This window comes from Phyllostomus hastatus, unplaced genomic scaffold, assembly GCF_019186645.2.
Source record: "Phyllostomus hastatus isolate PE091 unplaced genomic scaffold, TTU_PhHast_1.1 phas_scaffold_501, whole genome shotgun sequence".
NCBI lineage: Eukaryota > Metazoa > Chordata > Mammalia > Chiroptera > Phyllostomidae > Phyllostomus > Phyllostomus hastatus.
In genome coordinates, this window is record NW_025334033.1 from 20596297 (window position 1) to 20619825 (window position 23529).

Below are 23529 nucleotides of genomic sequence, written 5' to 3' on the forward strand. Positions count from 1 at the left end.
CTCTATTCTTAGCCCATTCAATTTCAAAGGCTCCCCCTAATTGCTCCAGCCAGGTTCCTTCACTAAGTTTCTCCCTCATGCCCTGGAGAGATGAAAATCAAAGCATCCAAGTTACAAATGGGTCCACCAAAGCCATACCTCGTCTTTGACATCAGCCAAGCCTGAGATAAGGCATCTATGGGAACCAAGCCCCTCTTTTCTGAATGAACCTCTGAGGAAGGTATTTGAAAGTAGGAGGCTAAGAATATAGAGGCTACAGTGGGCAAGACAATCACTCAAAGAATCTACAGGATCCTGTTTAAAAAAAAAGAAAAAGAAAAACTGAATAAAGAAATTTCAATATAGATTTACTAACAAAGGATAAAGATTCTGTGTTCACAGAGAGAGTAGAAATCAGCAAGAGAAGAAGCCAAGAGGGTAAAGAAAATTATAGACAATAGGATCATAAAGCACATGAAAGGAACACTATGGACATGTAAATATCCACGAGTGTATAAGAAATTGATAAGCAACAATTTTAGAAATTTTGCTTTAGTGTTAGGAGGGAAATAAAGAAATGTGCTATTAAGCAATTTTTTAATGAGGATGAAATGAGATTCTACATATGAGAGAGGTGACTATAAAGTAGTGGGAAAGGTTTTATAAGCCACACACAAATATCTTTTTCATAATTCCATAATCGTGGTTTAGTAAGTCCGCTTTTTAAAATTCAAAGTTAACCCTGGCTGGTGTGGCTCAGGGGACTGAGTGCCAGCCTGTGAGCCAAAAGGTCACCAGTTTGATTCCCAGTCAGGGCACATGTCTGGGTTGCAGGCCAGGACCCCAGATGGGGATGTACAAAAGGCAACCACACATTGATGTTTCTCTCTCTCTTCCTCCCTCCCTTTCCCTCTCTAAAATAAATAAATAAAATCTTTTAAAAAATGAATAAAATAAAATACAAAGTTATTATCCACATACCAACACATTTAATAGCCAAAGTTTATAAGTGAAATTTTTTGACCTAGGGAATTATCTTTCCATTTCAAAAAGTGATGCTATCAATGGCATCCTTTTTAAGTTAAACTTTCCCATATGTTTTTGCACATCACATAAAAATACAGTTGCTATTTAACTATCAAGCAATGAAATTAAACTAAAACTTCTAACAATAAACTCCAATCATATTAATCCATTTTCCCAGAAATGAGAAATCACCTTAAAAATGTATATATGAATATCCAAAACCAAGTTTTTACATATTTACATTTTAGAGTCTACTGTAAAGAACATGATAGTGAAAATTATTCTGCATAGAAATTACAAGTATTAATTTGAAATAATCTCCATTAATTGCTGGCACCTTAAGCAGTTGGGATACACATTCCTTTAGCTCCTCTAAAATAGTTTAAACTATGAATATTTCTGACATAGGAAGGAATTAAAGTTCTATTACTTCTAATCTAGAAGACCTTGATCTTATGTTCTCCAGAGCTCATAAAAGAGCATGTGTATACTTCTATTAGGAAATCAGACATTTTTCATATGCATGCTAGTGGAAAAGTTTTACACTTTTATTTAGATATAAAATGTTTATGAACTCAAGAGATATAGTATGATTTTTCAAGTCAAAATCTGGGGCATGAGGTCTGCCAGTGGATTTTTTCGTGACCCTTTTCAAAAAGACAGAGTTGGAAACATAAGTTTGCTTGTCAAAATATCAGAATCTCTTAAGCATCTCACTGTTTTATGGGACAAATGCGCAAGAACAGGTGAAATGGGGCAGTACCAGAAAACCCACAGAGCTGGTCATCACTCTGCACCCCTGTGCAGAGATGACACGTATAGTTATTGGGGTTCTCTTCACTTATGACCTCCAGGGCTTAGGACTGAGCCCTACTGATTGCAATAGTAGGGAAAGGGGAGGAAAGGTGTTTCAATGGAAAATCCTCACCTATTTATGCTCCTTTTCTCACAGCCTCAGTAATTAACAGAATGATCAGGAGCTAAGCCAAATGCTTCTCTGCCTGCTCCACTGGAAACCTGTCCTCATAAGTCATATCCTACTCTGGGTATTCCTTTAACCAATGTCTTCTCAGTATGTCTGAATGATTCATCTTGCTTAACTTGTATGGGTTTTATGCTAATTCTAAGTACCCCTCTCCCATCTCGTGAGTGTGCTCTTCTCTCCAGAAAACTTGATACTTCCGGAAGACTGTCTACTTGTGTGTTGCTTCTCCACCACCACTCACCAGCTGACTGACAATAGGCCAGCTGTCACTCAACTGCTAATTGTTTCTGCCATCTGGCTTTCTTTAACAGCCTCTTCCTTCCTCTGGTTCCCTCTGTTCCCTGTTGATTTCATTTAGGAGTGATCCAAAAAATGTCTTGGGGCTCCACTGATAGCTGCTCTTTTTTGGTAAATTAAATTATATTTGCATTCAACTCAACAGTATTTGATAAGCAACTTCTATGTGCCCAGTACTGTGTTAGCAACTATGAATGACATGAAAAAAAAAATGTGTGATCCAGCCACTCCTCTCAAAATAGGTAATTAGGATGAAGAAACAAAATGAGCTGCTTGTCAACAAAGGACGAGTAAGGCAAGACAAGCAGGAGCAAGCTGTCCATCACACCACCTAGACCACCCAGCACAGCATGGCAAAAGTGAAATGGGCATGAAGTCAGAAGACCTGAGCTCTGCTACTTACTTCCTAGCTGCATGACCTACAGCCAGTCATATAACCTCTCCCAGCCTGTTTCCTCAATATGGCAATATTTATCTAGCAAGACTATTGGAAGGATTAAAGGATACAGTATGTGAACGCATTTTATAAACTGTAAACTACTGGCTACATGTAAGATGGGGGTTAAGACAAGCAGACCCTGGGAGGCCAGAAAGAGGGAGCTATCTGGCCAAGGCTTCGAGCAGGAACCAGGGCCTGAGCTGCGCACCTTCAAAGTCAGGAAGGTCTTAGCTAGATGATGAAGAATGGGAAAGATTGCATGTTTAGTACAAGAGCACACCCTGTTACTACCTCAAAGGCTACAAGTGTCAATAAGATATCACTCTTCCTCTCAAAATTTACAGTCAGAGAGACAAGAGAAATATAAACTACAAATTCAAGGAAATGCTTATAAGGTAATGTGACAAGCTGGAGAGGGCTGGATGACCAACCCATCAGTGTGTGGAGTTCTAGTCCCAGCTCTGCTACCATCTGCTACCAGCATGGGTCACCAGCCCCAACTGCCTCGTTCCCTCAGATTTCAAATGAGAGGTCTCTTCCCTACACAAACATTCTACGCTGCATGATTCTAGGTTCAAAGTTCAGAGTACAGCCATGAGAAATTCAAATGGGGTCATGGTGGCAGCTGTCCCTTATTTCCCCTCTCATTCCTTAAAGCCTAGACAAGGGCAGCAGCAGGAAAAATGAAACAAAGGAAATAATGGAGAAGAATATCTTTATCACCTTAGCTAAGGAAGGATTTCTTAGGCATGATACAAAAGAGAAATAACTTTTAAAAAATATTGATTTTACTACTTGAAGATTGAGCCATTAAAAAAGTGAAAAGAGCCCTGGCTGGCGTAGCTCAGTGGATTGAGCGCAGGCTGCGAACCAAAGTGTCTCAGGTTCGATTCCCAGTCAGGGTACATGCCTGGGTTGCAGGCCATGACCCCCAGCAACTGCACATTGATGTTCCCCTCTCTCTCTCTCTCTCTCTCTCTCTCTCTCTCTCTCTCTCTCTGTCTCCCCCCCCCCTTGCTCCCTCCATTCCCTCTCTAAAAATAAATAAATAAAATCTTAAAAAAAAAAAAAGTGAAAAGACAGCCCTGGCTGGTGTAGCTCAGTAGATTGAATGTGGGCCTGCAAACCAAAGGGTTGCTGGTTTGATTCCCAGTCAGGGCACATGCCTGGGCTGCAGGTCAGGTCCCTAGTAGGGGTAGCAAAAGAGACAACCACACACTGATGGTTCTCTCCCTCTCTTTCTCCTTCCCTTCCCCTCTCTCTAAAAATAAATAAAATATTTTTTAAGTGAAAAGACAAACCACGAACAGGAAGAAGATATTTATGCGACGTTAATTTAAAAATAATAGAATGCATTGCCACCCTGGGTAGAAGTCAAAGCAAACAATGAGAAAGAACTCCAAAGAATGTGGTGTTGCGGACAGAAACAGGATGTTTGAAATGGGGGGAAGGGAGAAAGTTGGAGTGGACATAAGATTTTTGAGGATGGGTATCATATTTTTGGAGTGAAGAGATGATGAAATTGGATTAAAACATACTGAGTGTTATGGGTAAACAAAGAGACATTCCGGAAAACCATCCCCCTTCCCTGTGGTCCCACATTGATCTCTGTCCTTGGGACAGAGGCAGAGGGACCAACAGTGAAAGGTCCGAAGAGAAGGCTGTGACTGTCCAAACCACAGAAGAGAGAACATGTAAGACCAAGGATCACAGCAGGGTGTTCCCAGCCAAACTAAACTACACGGCACATGCCGGGCAGTCCCTGCTGTTCTGATGACATTTCATTTGCAGACATCATTCCTCTGTCATTAGACACTTTATCTGGAGGTAAGTAAGAGGGAAATGTCAGCGAAGACAACTGGGTGTCACTTTGGCTGCACAGCATTCTCTCCTTTGGGGAGCTTTTATTAAGGCATCTACTCAGATTCAAAACTCAGACCTTTCCCATGTCTTACACACCCAGCCGACTATATGGTAGTGAAAACGCATACTGGTCATGAGTAATATCATCTTCCTTCAGCCTTTTTCTCATCTGGCTTGAAATAGCTACCACTTGTACCACTGATGTTAAGAAACACCATGCCAAAACCTTCTCTAGTTACTTAATGCCTGTGGGTTTTCAGAGGAGAATTAGCTTAACTAAACTGCATCCCACATTTTAGGGGCTCTCATTGAAACACCACTGCAATAAATATGCATGTGTGTGTCTCCTGATGCACCCAGCAAGAGTTTCTCCAGGAAACTGCCTACCAACCTTTTTCGTGTTTGCATGACAGAGTGGGGCAAATGCTCATGAGGGCAACAGATCTGGGAGCTCCAGCAATGCCAGACCCTGCCCATCCACTCTGAGAGAAGAGGGGTTCAATATCTCAACACAACTGAACCACTTCAGGGCACACCAAAGGGGAGGCTCTGCTCTGGGATACACAAAGAGTGAAATTCCTCGGGCATAGGTATGTGAATGTCCGGTAGTATGTGATAATGCCAAATTGTTGTTCAGTGTAGTGTTTTATGCTCCCAGCTTCACGTCTTCAACATTTGGTGTTTATTGTAAGACTTCTCCAAATGGTAACACGTTGTGATCTAAATTAGCATTTCTCTGATTGTTAATGTGGTTGAGCATCTTTTTTAAAATTTGTTGGACATTCAGTTTCTGCTGATGGAAAAAAACACATTCACATCCTTTCCCTGTTTTTCTATTGGGTTGTCTTTTTCTTATGGACATGCAGGAAGGAGTTCATATATTCCTGATATTTGTCCTGTGTCAGTTACAGATGTTGCGAATATCTTCTTCCTGTTTGTGGTTTGTCTTTTCACTTTTTTAATGGCTCATTCTTCAAGTAGTCAAATCTGTCAATATTTTTAATAGTTATTTCTCTTTATATCATGCCTAAGAAATCCTTCCTTAGCTAAAGTGATAAAGATATTCTTCTATATTATTTCCTAAAGGTGCTGCCATTTACATTTAAGTCTTTGATCCATACTGTATTTTCAGACTATAAGATGCACCCCCCTCCCCAATTTTGGAGGAATAATGGTTGTTAATGCTGCTGTTGAGTTCTGTTTACATTTACACTAGTGAAATATTACATTACTTATGTTATTAAATATTTTACCACATTTTTTGCTTCAAAATTTTTTTCTATTTTTCCTTATGGTGCGAAAAATGTGGTGATTCGTTAGGTGTATGAAAGATCCGCTTTCATTGTTTTTCTCTGAAGGATACATACCTAATTGTCATAGCACCATTTACTGAAAAAAAATTATCCTTTCCTTAGTGATTCAACATATATGGGAAGATCTGTTTAAAGGTTCTCTCTTTTCTGTCCCTTTGGCCATTTTTACTACACCTGGACCAATGTCACAAGACCTTAATTACTATGACTTTACAATACAGCTTTGCATCTGGGAGGACCAGTCCCCTCCACTTTACTATGTACATTCTTGACCTTTCTCACTTCCATCTCAGTTCCTCAGAAACCATAAGAGGATTTTGACTGGATTGCATTAATCTATAGATGAAATTGAGAAGAGTGACATATTCATGGTATTGAATTTACCTATCCATGTCCATATATTTATGTCTTTTAAATGCCTTAAAAACGTTGCCAGTAAGTAAATTCTCTTCATAAAGATTCTTAGACTTATTGATACTTTATTTGTTGTCACTATTGTGAGTGATATATATATATACATTCTATTTATTATTTAACTATACTAATTCTAATAATCTGTTAAACAATAGTGATAATTGTAGTTAGTTAGACAATTATAATAATAATGTGTTAGGCAGCTAAAAATATTCCATTTTGTTTTTCCTTTCTAGTCTCTATACCTTATTTATTTCTTGTCTTACTGTGCTAGTTAGGACTGCCAAAAGTACTGAACAATTCACAGGATGATGTGGTAAAGGACTTCATGTCATATGTCGAATAAGCATTATCCTTTGAAGAAAATAGACACTGTCAACAAAATGGATTGATGCCAACCCCACAAAAGGTGTTACTGATTTTTGATGGGATTAGGTAAGGGCTGTCTCACATTCGGGTACAAAGCACAGGTCAGGCTTAGAGCCATGAGAAGGGAGCAAGAACTGGGGTGATTGACTAGGACAGAAAAAGCTTATGATGCATTTAGGGGACTTGGTAGATGGATGTGGCTAATGGGTGCTTGTCCAGACAGAGGCTGAAAAGATAGGAGTTTGGAACCTAGGCCTGTGAGGGCTCTTATGTGGCACTGACATGTTTGCGTGTTTTCCTCTGGGTAAGGGAGGCCACTGCAGGCTTTTTCGAAGGCAAGGAACACGAGGTTTGTGCCTTAGAAAGATCTTTGTGGCAGCCACGTGGAGACTGGGAATACACAGAGGATCAGGAGACTATGTGGAATGATGGAGTGTGTCAGTGGGGATGACGGTGGGAATTAATTCAGGATATATTCAGGAAGAAGAAAAATCAGTATCACTTCTTAACTGACTGGTATAGGCATTAAAGAAAACCAAAACTTTGAGCTTGGTAACTGAATGAATGGTATTATCATTAAGAAGAGGGAAAGATGATTTGAGATGATTATAACTAATGCTTACTGAGTATTTGTCTAAGCCCTTTAAAATACTAACAAATTTAATCCTTACAACAACCCTGTGAACTCTCTAATTTACAGATGAGAAAAACTAATGCACAGAAAGGTTAAAGTCTCTAAGGTCACACAGCCAGTAAAAGGCAGAGCCAAAATCTGGGCCCAGATATACTCTCACCTACGTTATACTGTCTGGGACATGACCAGTAAATGTCCCTCATGTCTGAGGGACTTCCAGAGAGTTGTGTTTACCTGGCGTTTGGGAAACTGAAGTAGGGCTCAAAAGAAAAATAAGGGTTAACAATATGGGTTTTAGAGTCATCTAACGCAGTTGACTTCTTGGGTCCAAGGAGAGATAAGATGGACAATCAGAGTGAAGAGAGGGCCAAGAGGGAAGGATCAGTACGAGGGATTCAAGAAGGACACTTAGGAAGAAGATTTTTAAAATGATAGTCCCTAAGCTGGATCAGTCACCCCAGCACAGAGGTGTGAGCTTAAAACAGTCTGGACTTGCCTCTTGTGAAACAGTGGACCCATTTAATATTGCTGAGTGATGAATCTAGCACTCATATCTAAAGGGTCCTGTGCAGATTACATCAGGGAGCAGAGAAGCCTAATCACGTATGAAATGGGGAAAACAAAAAACTGATGCTCTCAGCTTTTGTTTGAGCTGGGTAGCTCCTGCCTCCAGAGAAGCAGCAACAATAATGCAAGCTCACCTCTCAGGCAGCACCCTCATCTCATTCTTTACCTCCCTGCCCTCCAGTCCCTACAGAATCCAGCCTCTGCTCTGCACAGAGGGCAGGAGACCCACCCAGACACAGCAGCATCAGAAACACAGAAGAAAGCAGGAAGCCGTCCTATTGCGAGACGGCACAAAAAAAACGATGGCTTCTGCACAAATCAGCTTTAGTTTTTAATGGGCATGTTATATGACTCATCAGCTATCACGTATGCCATACCCTGAGCTCCAACTCTAAATCAACCAAGTTCAGAGGGAAGAAGAAGGAAATAATAATAGCAAAAGATGGGCAGATATCTCAGGAAGCTTTAATCCTAAAAAGAGAAAACAGAAACAGGGGGAAGTGGTGAGCATTTCCTCCTTGTGCACTCAGGAACTGAGGGTCTAGAGAGGGCAGAAGCAGAGGCAGCCCTGGGCTCTGAGACCTGCCAACATGCGCAGGTCCTAGTTGCCATGGTGCCATCCTGTTGGTTGGCAAGGTTTCATCAGCATTCTTTTTCTGCCGCAGTTCCTGTCTTGTGGGCAGCAACAAGAAAGAAGAAAAACTGTTGTTTGTATTCTAATGGCTGCTGAGCCACTGAATACTGTGTCTGGAAAGGACAAGGTAAAAATGTAAGACACTGAGAAAGAGCAGCCAAGATGAGACTAAACCCCTTTGTTTAGGGATGAAACACCCTCATGAATAAACTCTCCAAAGCTTTTTTTTTTTTGTACCTATAATCCAAGAATTTTGACAGAGAATGTCAGCTTCTTATTAAGGCTATTTCCCACGGCGATTTCTCATAATGGGACTCTGGGTTTGGTCCTAGATGAAAAGCATGAACTTGTGGCAAAGAAAACAAAACGAGGTATTGGTCAGCACACTAAGTGGAAGTCAAGCCTGCCTTGGCTCTGACACTAATCAGACAAATGACCTTAGCACTTCTAAGCTTCAATTTCTTCATCTGTGAAATGAGGCGGTTTTACTAGATGAATATTAAGGGTCCTTCCACTCACCTAGCCTATCATGAGGGTACTTGGGGGTAAGATAGCCCTTCCTGGTGCCTCTCAAAAGATACTGAACAGCCCATGTGCCAGGACTTTAATTGTGCCCCAAGGACTGCGACTGTGAAAGTGGCCACAGCTCAATGGAAGAGATAAGTGAACATGTACGCGGGAAGTTATATCCTTAAATTTGATTAAACTAGTGTTAGTGAGCAGTGACCATGTCTTACTCATCTTCACTCAGCATCCAGCACAGTCTAGGTTCTTAGCTTAACAAATGATTATTGAATGAACTTGCAGGCAAATCTTTAAAATGTGTCATTATGAAATCTTTCCAATTTATCTGTTATGAGTTGAACTGGGTTGCCCCAAAATTTGTATGTTAAAGTCCAAACTCCTAGTACTTCATAATGTGGCCTTATTTGTAGACAAGGCCTTTAGGGAGATAATCAAGTGGGTGGACCCTAATCCAGTATAACTGGTATTCTCATAAGAAGAAATCTGGACACAGACACTCATAAACAGAAGATGACAAGAAGAGACACAGGGAGATGACAGCCATCAACAAGCCAAGGAGAAGGGCCTGGAACAGATTCTTCCTTCACAGCTCTCAGAAGGAGCCAAACCTACCTAAACCGTGATCTCGGACTATTAGCCTCCAGAACTATGAGGCAATAAATGTCTATTGTTTAAGCTACCTAGTTCTCAGCACTCTGGCATGGCAGCCCTAGCAAACAAGCAGTATAATAAATCCAAAAGTAGAGAGGACTGTACAACAGAGTGTGCCATCATACTCCTCACCCAGATCTCTCATATGTGGGGGATGATTCCCCCACACATGTGGACTCTGCCATACGTAACCACAATGCCATTACCAAACCTATCAACATTAATAATCTGAAGGCAAATTTAATTCATAGGAAAAATACACCTTATAAAATACCAACTTATGCTAAAACACATACTTAACATAAAGCTTTTCTCCATTAAAGCTATTAACAATATTCAAAACAATATCCCAATAAGTTCGAATTGTCGTGAATAAAATCCTCAGAGGATGAACAAGACACTTAGAGCAATATAATTCTTTAGTCAGCTCTCTTAATCAACATGTTATCTGAGAATAAAAGCCTACTACTTTCTTAAAGTTCATAAAAGAAAGGAAAAATGCAGTCAGTATTCATACCCACTCTCTGGTCATTGAAAATACACTTTTCAAACTAACCAAGTTTAGCAGACATCTTGAAGTCTGTGATTTAAAAAAACACTAATATGTGCAGTGGCATTCTATGTTAAACTGTATACACTTTAAGTACCTCAAAATGACATGGCAGAACACAAAACCTCTCAAAAAAAAAGATAAATGTAAAACCATACCTTGACAAAGTATAAATCCTTGGCTGTTTTTCTATGACTTTAGGGACTGGAGTTCGCAACACTTCAACAATTAGACAACTTCCAATCACATGTCCTCTTCAAAAAGCTTACTTTTGTCTAATACAAAGAGAAATGTTAAAGTCAGAATCACCTACTTCAAAAGTTTTCAAAAGAGTCTTTTGAAAAGCAGTTTGCCCCATCCACTTTCAAAATCAGGCATCTCTGTAAAAACCCACAATCCAGCTAATTAGTCTCAGCTGTTCGTCATATGGTCTGCAAGCCAGTCAAGTGGTTTCACCCTTTCAAGTTTACTAAACCCTACTCTGACTGGCCTCCCAGACAGAAAGTGGCTGTATTAACCTCTTCTATGTTTAGAACACTAACACATATCTCAACTCTTTCTTTTCCCCCAATCAATAAAGCCGAACATTTGTGTTCTTGAAAAAACATCTTTAAAAGTATCGTGTCCTCAAGCCCCTCCAAGGTTATACTAATATTGTTTCTTTACAAATACAATGCTTGATCTAAACAAATTATAAAGGAGGTAAATGGAAGTGGTGGAGGGAGAGGGCGGGATGGCTTACTAGAACTCTCGCTCCTGGCCTCCAGACCCGTAAGTAAAACTGTCTACTGCAGACGTCCACCCAGATATCTCCTTGGCATCTCAAATTCAACACGTGCTACCCTCAACTTACCTCCTTTGCACTCCGCCCCCCCCCAACCCTGCTTCAGACCCACTTCTGTCTGTGCGTTTAGTAGCACAGTCCCAACATACACCCAGCCAGAAATCTGAAGGCCGCAGTGGCCCCTCCCTCTCTTCCCCACCCACTTCCAATTGGCCCCCACACCTGGGGCTCTTTCCTTCTCTCCCTGTTACTCCAAGCTTGTATTGCTCATCTGACGGGCTAAAATTAACCACTTACTTGGTTTTCTGGCCTACAACCTGGCACCACCACTGATCTATCCTCCACATTCACCCAAAGTAATCTTTCCAAAAGGCAAACGGGGCTCCATCACTCCCCTCTGTAAAACCTGCCAATGGCTCCCCACCGCCTCCACAATGAAATCCGTGCTCCTTAGGCTTTGGCCTTCAGTGGCCTACCACTCCCTGCTTCCTGCCTCCAGCCACCGGAACTATCTGTAAATCTCTAAACCAGCGGTTTGCAAACTGTGAAATCATCATCATCACCTGGAAAATTGTTACAAATGCACATTCTGGGCCCCACCCCCGGCCTGCTGAATCAGAGATTCTAAGAAAGGGTGCAGCAGTCTGTTTTACCGAGCCTGCGGGGTGGTTCTGATACCTGCTGAACTGAAAGCCACTGCTCTGAACCCACCAAGCTCTGTTCCCAGAGAGATTTAGCCCTTTGGCTCCTTCTTCCAAGGAGCAATGCTGAGTTGGATACCCCTTCTCTGTACTACTCTTTCCTCGAACAGGTCAGCCCTGTATGATAATTATCGATTTATTTCTTGTTGATTGGTGATATCTTAAACACAGAAATTGTCTCATTTGATTTACTCAGTCCATAATCATTTATTGAACATTTTCCTGTCACTGAGATAGATGCTGGACATAAAACCAATGACTCTTTCCTCTGCCACCCTCTGACTTTAGCAGTGCAAAGTGTCACCAAAGACTCAACCTATCCAATTTACAAAGTCCCAGGGGGGTCGGGCCAGATTGTTCCGGAGGGGGGAAGAGAACCCAAGAGCCACAAGAGCCAGCACCCACCCTCACAGGCTGAAGGTTTGCAGGAAACGCGACCAAAACCACAGCACAGCCATCCCACACCCTGGGGGCTACTGTAAACAAAGGCAATGCAACTGTGCGAACATGTGTTGCCCTGGCAGTCGAGCAGCTCGTGATGCAGCCTGCAGAAGCTGGTACAGAGCCTGCGTGAGCTGTGAGGGCCCGCGGCCCCACCTCGGACCCAGAGGGTTGTGCGTCCTTGCACTTGGCTAGGAACTTTGCCCCCTCGAGCAAAACGGCAACTGGAAGAGAGTCAAAGACATTGGGGAGCTGACAAAAATGGCAGGCGTTGGTGCACATGGATGAAAAAGTCAGACATTCCGTCGAGCGTGGATTTCTGGGCCGAGTCCTTAAGATGCAACGCACAGGGGAACAAACGGGCTTTTCCGCTCCCCTGGCCAGCCCAGGGGGCCACAGCAGGTCTGAGTTCCCGAGGCGGTGGACACGAGCTGGCACAGTCTGGGAATCCTGTGGGCCCCCTCTGGCACAGACAGCCAGGGCAGCGCGCGCCGACTGCGCACACAGGCCTGTGAGAGACGCCTAGGGCCGAAGTGGGAACCAACTAAGCTGCCTGAACAATCATGCTGCAGACATCTGCGTTCCCCAGAGGATGGTACTTTACTATATTTTATTTGTTTATTTTTAGAGAGAGAGGAAAGGCGGGAGAGAAAAATAAACTGGTTGCTTCTCCCACGCTGCCACTGAGGACTTGGCCGCAACCCAGGCGTGTGCCCTGACTGGGAATCGAACAGGCGACCTTTCGGCCCACTGGCCAGCACTCAGTCCACTGAGCCACGGGGCTAAAGCTCGGTACTTTAGTATAGGAAAGGGGATTCCACGCACTTTTTCAAACTGGCCTGGCAGAGGGGTTCTGAGTCTTTGGGCGTTTTAAAGCTAGCGGGCCTCTGAGGGAGAAACGTGCCGGCATTCCAAAACTGCATAGCCTTTAAACAAGCAAGCCCTTTTCCTTTTCCACCAGACTTCGGGCTCCAGAGGTCTCCCCGCAGGCGGTAAGCAGCAGACCCCCACGGACTTCGGCAGCAGTGCGGGCTGTTCTGTGGCACCGTCACCAACCCAAAGAACTGTGAGCAACTAAAAAAGTCGGAACGTAACCACTCTGACATCTCCCGTGGGAGCCAGAACTTTGGGTTCACATCTGTCACAGACTCAGATGTATAAATGGGATGAGGGTGCCTTTTCATGAAAACTTAGGCACTCCTCTTTACTATCTCACAGCAACTCTAGAATTTGGATGATAATTTAGTACGGGAATGAGCCAAGATCTTTAAATACCAGATTCAAGTCCATTAGTGTTAGCTTAGTCTAATTACAAGAGTGGCATAAAGTTTCATAGTAGCACTTCTCAGTCTTCAGCATACATAGGGCTCTCCCAGGGTTGTGTTAAAATGCTACTGATGATTCAGTAGGACTGGTGGTGCCCAGGAATCTGCATTTCTAACAAGCACACAGGTGATGCCTAGGTAATACTGATGCTCCTAGTCCTAGAACTACACTTTGAATAGCAAGTAAAATTTAGGCAACCCCATTTTCCCCAGAACTATCAGCCTTCCTAATAGAGCAGCAAAGCATTTTTTGACTCTTCTACATGGAAGGCTTTCTAAAATGTCCTTCAGACTTCAGGATAAGATGGCCAAATCTCACTACTATAACAATAAAGGGAATTTTATTTCATTTAGACATAAACTTACAAGGACAAAGAGAGTGAGTGAAAATAACTGCAATAAAATATTGGATGCTAGAAAGTAGACGGACAGGAGGTAACCAATTAGCGGACCAGGAAAGCTGACTCCTGATCTGCCAGTAGGGAAAGCCAAGAAACAGTCAGTCACAGAACCCCCAGAAAGGCTCAGGCCTTCATAGCCCCAAACACCTCTGGAGGTGGGGGAGGGTAAAGTCAGGGCTAAACATGGTGGAAGCCTGCTTAGATCCCAGCCTTGCAACTCCTCCAGCTCTGGTGGAGGGTGAAGGTTTATTCTCTGCAGAGAGTAAAACTCTGAGGGTCAGACTCCTGAAGGCTCTCAGAGGAAGAGCAACCATCAGTGGAGAGGGAAATGCAGTGAGAAGTTACACAGTAAATACTGAGACACAAACTCCCCTATCCCAGCCACCCACCTACACAATGACTTCCAGAATGCAGGCATTCTCCACAAACTGGTGTGCAAATGATCCTCTGGACAATCTGCCCAACCCTGGACAGAAGGCCTAAAGATAAAAAGAAGCCAACAACATATTGATCTAACTAAAACTGTGATGTACTGTAGGAAGAAAAAGGGGATGGAAGTGGTACACATCGGTGGTTGGGGTAGGCAGAGAACCGAGCTAAAATTCTCTTCTTTCATAATAAAGTGTCACTCGGTAATGCCTAAAACAAAATCAAATTGACCACAGAAATAGAAGTGTGTCATTTAGAGACAGGAGTTGTAACTACCAGCTAGAGTCAATTAACTGCAAAAATTGAAAGCGGAGGACCGAGGAGCAGGAAGTGAGCTGGGAGAGGAGACTCTTCAACACGCCTTGTAGGTCTAGATCCATGTATAACCTTGATAAAATCTTTACAAGTAAATAATACAAAATAAAATGGAATGCTCATACTTTATTTTTTTCAGAGGATTCAGAACACCACAACAAACATCACTAACTCGCTGTGCTAGGACCCACACGAAGCAGGAGGTTGAGCACGGAGCCCTGCAGACAGGCTGTCTGGCTTTGAACCTCAGCTTTGCCGCTCACTGGCTGTGTGATTTCCAGCAAGTTACTTAACCTGTCTGTGCCTCAGTTTCCTCATCTGTGGAATGGACAATAACAGAATTATTTTTGTCATAATTGAATTATTTAATTACATTTAATAACTTAATACCTATAAAGTACTTAAAACAGTATTTGGCACATAATAAATGTTCAATAATAGCTCTTCTCATTAAGATATGTTTGCCCTTATAATGAATGCCTCCTGACCTCTGGACTGATTTTGTCTTTTATTAGTTCATGTTTCATTCTCCCTGCCCACGCCTTCTCTGTCGGTCAGTCGGCTGTCCCTCACCGTGGAAACCAGCATGCCTTTCCAGATTCTGCCCTCCGTCCCCTCCCAGTGTGCAGTTTCTAAAAGAAACCTCACAACCAAGCTCCTTAGAACTGTGTGTAAACAGAGGAAAATGGGCATGAAGAAATACTCTGAAGGGCTCTCTGTGAGGCCAATCGGCAAGTTTCCATACGTGAGCCATCGGCCTGACCACTCAGAACCCACTGGGCTTACTTCCTAGCTACCAGCTGTGGGTCAGTAAGCTGGGGACACTCGGAGTAACCAGCCATCCCCACGCACCCCGGAAGTCCTGAGTCCCTGGAAACCCCAGCCCCAGCGCTGGGCAAAGGACTTAATCCTTTTGAGCCTGTTCCTTCATCAGTGAAACGAAGGATTATATCTACTTTGAAAGTCTGTTGAGGAACAAATGAGAGGATTTTGTATAATTCCTGACACACAGCAAGGTCTCAATAAACGGCAGCCCCAGCTACTGTACTCAGTTATGGTCAACTCTGATATCAGTGGCAAACAAGGTATTCCTAGAAACCTAACTGTGCCTGGGTTATTTTCTTACTGGACAGCTGACATGTTTGCACATGTTAATTTCCACCCTTGTCCTATACAATTTCTTTCAGGATATTAAAGGAATTTAATATTTCAACATCGGTGACTTCTACACTGGGCAAAGGCCTGGTAGGTTTCCATGAGCTTTTGATACATGTATCTTTTTCACAAAATGTAAGACTTAGAATATTTATGTCAGTAGCTGCTTCTAAACTTTTGGATGGAAATCAGACGCCACCTCACAAAGAAGAACATCAGGCATGATACCTGATATTCTCTTTAAAATTTGCATCTTATTTTCTTCCTTCATAGGGACACCAAATCACTGTCTCTGAATGGACTGATAACTCACTCACTATATATGTCAATTCTATCCCTGAAAAATACAGGCTGATATCATCAAACACATGAAACACCACTTCTGACCTCGAAAGCTGAAGTATCTCAGTACTGAACAGATATTACCTACCACCTGGAGAAAACTGGTCACTTTTGTGCACCCTAACAACATAAGGATGAAGGTGCTGTAAGCAAAGTTGCACAATCAGGGGCTGGTAACAGACAGGGCCACAAGTTACAGCCAGCACACGGCTTGGGAACCCTCCAAGAGGCAGCAGAGAGAGAACGAGCAGCCAGGCGTAGGAGAGACATCTCCATTTCACCTCCTCAGTTCCCTCCTCCCGTGTTCATATTACTTCTGCCAACATGCCCCCTGCCCCCCAGTGCCCAAGGCCTGGGAGCCTGAAACTCTGGAGAACCACAGACCCTCAGAGAAGCTTTAAGAGTCATCTGGTCCAACCGCTGGGGCAAGAATGAATGGACTCGGGACAGAATTTCTCCAAGGGTTGTCTGATGCCACCGGCAGCAGGATCACCTGGCGTGACCGCCTGACGAAAACCCAAAGTCCTGAGTTCCATCCAGGCCTCTGATTTAGGATCTTTGAGAGGGAGACTGAGGCATTTCCATTTATTACAAGCTTCCCAGGGGTGCGGGGGGAGGTTATGCACAATAAGGTTTGAGAGCAGCTGCTCTGGGGAGAAAACAGCAAAATGTACAAAGACAGATGGGCAAATAACCTGTAGGAAGACCACGTCTAACCACCACCAGCCTCAGATTCCAAATCTGTGAAAGAAGGATAATAATATCCCCATCGCAGATTGTGAGGATTAAATGAGATAACGAGTAATAGCCTTGAGCATAGTGCCTAGCACACAGCAGGTGTGAAATAGTATGACTCCGCCCCCTCTCCTTTGTTGTGTGTATGGTATTCTAATGAAGATTTATAACTATAGTCTGCTTTGAATAAATGTCACCAAGGAAAGCAGATGTCTGGCTTACTTTAAAGCCTCAACTTTAATGAGTCACCAACTAAAAGGCCGAGGCCGGCAGCTCTAACCAATGGTAGGCTTGTAAAATGTCCTGGTAGACAGAGGTTCTCAAGCTTCCCTGGGCTTCAGAATCATCTGGAGGGTTTAGAACAGACCGAGTTTCAGATTCGGTCCATCTGGCATGGGGCTGAGAACCTGCATGTCTAACAGGCACCCAGATAGTGCTGACGCTGCTGGTCCCAGAACCACACCTTTTCCACCACTCTACAGCCCCCAGATCGAAAGTCTAACCAATCTGATGCTTGGTAATAAAAATAAAAAACTAAAACTATGCTGTAGGCATTTCCTGTTTGATACCAGACTGGTTAGTTACATGTAAACATAGAAAAAAGTAATAAACCAATAATTTCCAAGGCTCGGCTGCCTCTGGTCCAGACAATTGTTCTATTTTTTTTTTAATTTTTCAATTACAGTTTACATTCAATATGATTGTGTATAGGTTTAAGGTGTACAGCATAATAGTTAGACACTCATATGCTTTACAAAGTGACCCCCCCTGTATTGCAGGTACCTACCTGGCCCCATGCATAGTTATTATCAACTATATTCCCCACGCTGCGCTTTACTTCCCTGGGACCATTCTCTGCCAATCTGTACTTCTTAATCCCTTTACCTTTTCCACTCAGTCCTCCCACACCTCTCCCCTCTGGCCATCAGTCTGTTCTCTGTATTTATGAGTCTGTTTCTACTATTCTTTGCTTATTTGTTCTTTAGATTCCACAAACACATGAAATCAGATGGCATTTGTCTTTCTCTGTCTGACTTAGTTCACTCAGCATCCTTGCTATGTTTTTTGAAAAGCAGAGAGGAGACTGGGAGAGAGGAGTGCCATCTGCCAGCTCACTAGATGTGTGGCCCTGGGTGAAGCGCATGATCCCTCTGAGCCTCAGTTTCCTCACCTGGGGACAGAGGTGGGCTTGGTCTCCTATTCCTAAACCTGGCTGTGCACTATCAGTCATGACAGCAGCACTTCAAATAACATATGGATTCCCCAGACCTAACGCCAAACCTAAAAAGTTAGAATCTCCAAAGGAGAGACTGAAATGTGTCTGGGGGGGGGAGTGTGTTTTAAGTAAAATCTCCCTGTGCGATTCTCCTGAGCAGCCAGTTTTGAAGAAGCATTGCCATGGCAATCTTGCAGGCCGCTGCCAGCAGTAGAGCTCTCCGGTCTTTTGATTTCCAGGTCCCTGTGCCCTGAGCCTGCGCTTACCAAGTTGCCTTCTCTTTTTTTATTTGCTTCCCATGGAGCTTTTAACTGCAGGGAGTGAGCACAAAGCAAAGAAACAAGTCAGCTTAACAGTTCCTTTACTTGTGTATCAATGAACTGGCGTTCTGATGTTAGTTTAAAAAATAAAACGAATTCCAATGTGTAAGACAAATCAGGAATTACACAGAACTAAATGTGTCAAGCAGTCTCCTCTAATACCATCTGCTCACTTACTTACTCATTAACTCAGCATCTTCCACGTGCCCGGCATTATTCTAGGTGCTAAGCAAACAGTCGATCACGGAGCAAAGTCCCTGCCCTCATGGCGAAAACATTTTAGCAGGAAGAGACAGACAATAAATAAGTGATCAGAAAGATAAAATCATTTCAAACTGTAATAAGTGCTATGAAGACAGTAACACAATAAGAGGATAGAGTGACTGGAGGACTACTTTCCACGCAGTGGTCAAGGAAGGCCTCTCAGGGGTGACATTTGAAATTAAACTTGAATGAGGCCAAGGGACCAGCCAGATGAGGATCTGGAGGAAAGGCATTGAGAACAAGTTCAGGGCAAGTGCAAAGGCTCTGCGGAAGGAATGAGCGTGGCATTTCCAAGGAGCAGAAAGGAGCAGATGAGGCTGGAAGATGGAGGCCCAGGAATGAGCGGAGGGTCATGGAGGCCAGCAGGGCTCAAACCATAGACCCTCACAGACTGAGGTTCAATGATTAGTTATCACAGCAACTGCAGTGGGAAGCGATTGAGGAATTTTAAACAGAAGAAGGATATGAGGGTATCATCTGATTTGTATTTTTTAAAGGTCACTGGCTTTGTGTGAAGAATGAGCTGTGGAGAGGGGTGAATGACAGAGGCTAGAATGGCACCAGAAAAGCAGCAATACAGGCAAGAAATGATGGTCTTTAACTGGTGCCTGGCACATAGCCATAGCGGGTACAAAGATATTTCTGGGCTGCGCTGCCGTGGGTGATACCATAACACACTTGCTTCACTTCCTGTGATATTTCAGAAGGGTTCAAGAGACACTGGTTGCTAGTGAAGTTCCATCTGAAAGTCACTTCCTTTAAACAACACAACAACATAATTTTAGATTGCCCCTCTTACAACTGGTTAAAATCAAGAAATATTAGCATAAGGATATAGAAATAATACAAGGGGGAATCAACAGACCTATCTTCTAACACCTTCTCTGCCATCAGTTAGCCATGGGTAATTGATTAGAAACCAGGGGGTCTGGACTACGTGCTTTCTAAGGTGCCTACTAGCTCTTAAATTGTATGATGCTCTAAGTGGAATAAATGAGGTTTCCTAATCTAAGTGGCAAAATGGGCTAATGACTCAGGTTAGAGGGTTTTGTCATTGACTTTTAATCTCCCAGAGAGGCTCTAGTTAAGCAGGAAATGGGGTGTTAATGAAGAAACTGCCCAGTCATTACTTCCTTGGGAAACTCTGGTGTCTGAGGCACCTCTGGCACAAGGGTATGGGGGCCAGGGGACTTCAGGAAGTAGACCCCCCTGGGCATCTGCGAGCCCACCATCTGAGGTGCTGAGAGCTCAGGTCTCTGAGGAATTCAGGCGCCAAGCCTTCAGTCACAACACTCTGTGCTTTCTGGCAGGCTCCCCCACCCGCACTGAATCTCGGGGCAGAGGTATTACAGCTCGGCTCTCACTTCCTATTGACAGGCTGTCCCCACAGGGCCCAGGCCTCTCAAATGGCCAACCTGACCCCTCCACAAGGACCTCACTCCACACAATCCCTGAGGGCAGTGGCTCTCAGTCCACATTTAATGACTTAGAACTGGGGTGAGGGAGAGATTAGAAAGACAGCAGTAGTACAGTGAGGCTTAGTAACTGTATGTGATGGAGAGGATGTGTAACTCGGGCGACTGCAGGCCAGCGAGGTTCAGTGACTTGTCTAAGGCAGGGTTTCTCAGCCTCAGCACCACTGGCATTTGGGCAGGATAATCCTTCGTCATGACGGGCTGTCCTGTGCATTGTAGGGTGTTAGCAGCACTCCTGGCCTGTACCAACTAAATGCCAATAGTAACTCCCCAGTTGGAACAATAAAAAATGTCACCAGATGTTCCTAATGGTCCCCTGGAATGAGGAGGTCAAACACTGGCTCAATTAAGAACCACTGGTGTAATATCACATAGTTAACTATCAGCAATATCAGAGACTAAAAAGCAGGCTACTGATTCCCAGCCATGTCGGCTCCTCCATAATCAAGCAGGAGCTCCTGAACACAGGGTTAAGTCACTCCCGGAGGAAATACCACAGCTGGCCTCCCAGCCCTCTGCGCAGAAGCAGGGGTGGGTGTGGGGGGGGGGGGGGTGGAGGAGATGGAGAGCTGGCCTTGTCCCTGATGACGGGAGACCCAGACGGGAACAGCCAACAGCTTGTTGGACCACATTTGGTCTCCAGTATCTGATTGGAAGGACAATACCGTATCTTGCCAAGGCATGCTGAACCCTTTACTCATTTTTGGGGTCATTCCCTTGTAGTGGTGAGATTCATCATGAAAAGTAATCACACATTGCAAGAAAGAAAGAAATCCTGACCACAACCATGGATTATGTTTTAAAATTCTTAGGTATCTCAACGAACACTTAAGACATGACCTGTTTCCGTATGTCTCATTCCTCCCATGTCAGAGGCGGTACAGCAAGAATAGAAACACCTCGCCATCACCTCCATTTAGCTGACTGAGACCCCGTCTTTGTTTTCAATGATACAAATACACAGCAGACACATAACCAGACAACCCAGATAAGACTGGCTGGCTGACTGGCTACCCAGGTGGTAGGATCAGGGCAGGAAAGTTGAACTGCAGTTAATAAGAACCAACAGACTTTGTAGTCTCTTGGCAACCAATTTTATTATTATGCTTAAACCTGGCAGCTGGTAAGACTTTATATGAACAAGGCTATGTTCATTTTCAAGACTACTTAAATAGATGCAAATGACTTTATAATAACAATAAAATAACCCACTGTTTTATAAGGACCCATCACTAAAAGGCTAGTCACATATACCTATCTACCTATATGGGTTCTCACCACATATTTTCCACATTTTTTTCTACCAAAATACAGAAGGATGAGGAGTTTCATAGGAATGGGCCATGCAAAGCAAGCAGGCTTTCAGTAAGACAATGCAGTACTTGTCTATTCTGGAATTACTCTCAGTAGGTCCACCTTAACCAAAGCATCCTGCAATAAAAATTCAAAAGGAATAAATATATTAACAAGACCTTAAAAGGAATAAAAACATGTCAAAAGAATGACAGGCTTTTTGGCATCATTACAGGGATTACAATCAAATGGTAGCTTTTGACAGTCATGTGGCTTGCAGGGGAAAATCAAGGGTGTCTCCTGAGAATGTCTTTGCCTGTCACACACTGGATCTGGGGCCTGGGAAGACAGCAGGATATTGGAGTAATTATGTGAGGGTGGCAACAAAAGTAATTAAGGGTCAACACAAAAACATGAGCAACTTGTACATGATCTTTTAAGGGAAGACATCATGCAGCAGAGCAACCGCGGGACCCAGAGTTCCATTTCTGGCCCTGCCACTGTGTGATCTTGCAATGTGACTTAACGTCTCTGGATGTGAGTTTCCTTCACTACAAAAATCTAGAGCAAAACTGAATCTTCTCCAACTTCTTCCCCATTCTAATACTTTTTGAATTTACAAGTCCTCTCCTTCCTTAAGATGGGCACATGCAGTCACCAAAATGGGCAATCACTCGGTCATTCAATGAACATTATTGTGATCGATGCATTGCCTGTGCATTAACATGGATTTATACAAAACACAGTTAAATTTGCATTTCATAAAAACAACAAATATTTTTAAAATACTTGTATAAATATGTCCCAAACATTGCAGGTAACACACTTACAGTAAAATATTATTCATTGTTTATCCAAAATGCCTTTTTTTTGGCTGAATATTGTACCCTACCTCTGACCCCACATTAAAATTTCTATTTTAAAACCCAGAAATCTGGCTCCATATATGTGGGTGTTTCTAAGAGTGGCTGAGGCACAAAATGGGAGACCTTCTCAAGAGAAGCACGTATAGAGACAAAAGATAGGAAAAGAGGAGTAACTTTCAACATTCCTCTCCAGTAGACAAGGCTGTAAATAAAATGAGTGCCAGCAGACCTCACTCACACAAGAAAGAGTGTGGTGTGCGTTCTGTACAGCATGGGCAGACAGAAGGCCAAACACGCTGCCTGCCCACCACTCCCCACATCTCGTCCTATGGACATCAAGCTAATTACCCACCCTTTATCTCTTCCTCCAACTCAGTGCTCACGTCTGCTCCCAAGGTAATCAGCTTAAGGGAAACCAGATCGTAAACACGAGCTTCCTGACCAAGAGTCAGAGGAATAAATGTGATCCAAGCAAAAACAGCACAAGGCATAAAAAGCGTAGGCAATGAAAGGGAAAAATTACTCTTTTCAGAAGGCAACCTTATTTTAACAATGGCAAGGCAATCTTGCTTCTTAGGGGCTCTGTTAAAACTTTCTGTTTTAATTTCAGCTTTGTCGAGGTATAACTTACATATAAAATTATTATTTATTTTTTAAAAATAAAAATAAAATTGTAAGTTATCCAAAGCATACACCGTGGTGATTCGATACACACACACACACAAGGAGAAAGGAGTCCCTCCACCTTATATAGGGGCTCACACTTCCACATGCAGCCCTGTTTTGTTTTTGAAACAACAAACCTATCATAATTTACTAGGAATATATATCTCATATATATGTAAAAATAATCATTTTTCACACTTTGCAGTGAAGATATAAGTAGGGCACATTCCAAGATAAGTTTAAATAACAATGGAAGGCAGCTTCAATTTTTAAAACTAACATAGATGAATCACCATACAACGTAGGTCAATTCATTCAATTATCCCTGGGAAAGAGCAGCAGGAAAGCCCCCTCGACTGGGGCCAATACTGCTCCACCAGCCGCAGCAGGAGGAGGGGGACTGGGAGGTATTGGCTAAGAAAAATTAAATGTGTGGACTAGAAGTTTCAAATGATGAAAATAAATCCAGGTTTATTCATTAACTTATTGGTACACTTAGCAAGAGTTTATTGAACAGTCCTTTTTGTCTAAGATACCTGGCAGTATGAAATTCAA

The 23529-nt window shown here is 43.0% G+C and overlaps 1 protein-coding gene across 5 annotated transcripts in view; it reads right to left on the bottom strand.

The window, feature by feature from the left end:
* Positions 1-23529, bottom strand: part of RAB27A (RAB27A, member RAS oncogene family) — a 65411-nt gene that overhangs the window by 38079 nt on the left and 3803 nt on the right. For 4 of the 5 annotated variants that reach the window (XM_045823560.1, XM_045823557.1, XM_045823559.1 and 1 more), the window contains one exon: positions 10405-10521. The exons of the other annotated variant lie outside the window; for it this stretch is intronic. The gene's annotated coding sequence lies outside the window, so the exon portion shown is untranslated. The remainder of the gene's footprint in view (positions 1-10404; positions 10522-23529) is intronic. 5 annotated transcript variants of the gene reach the window in all.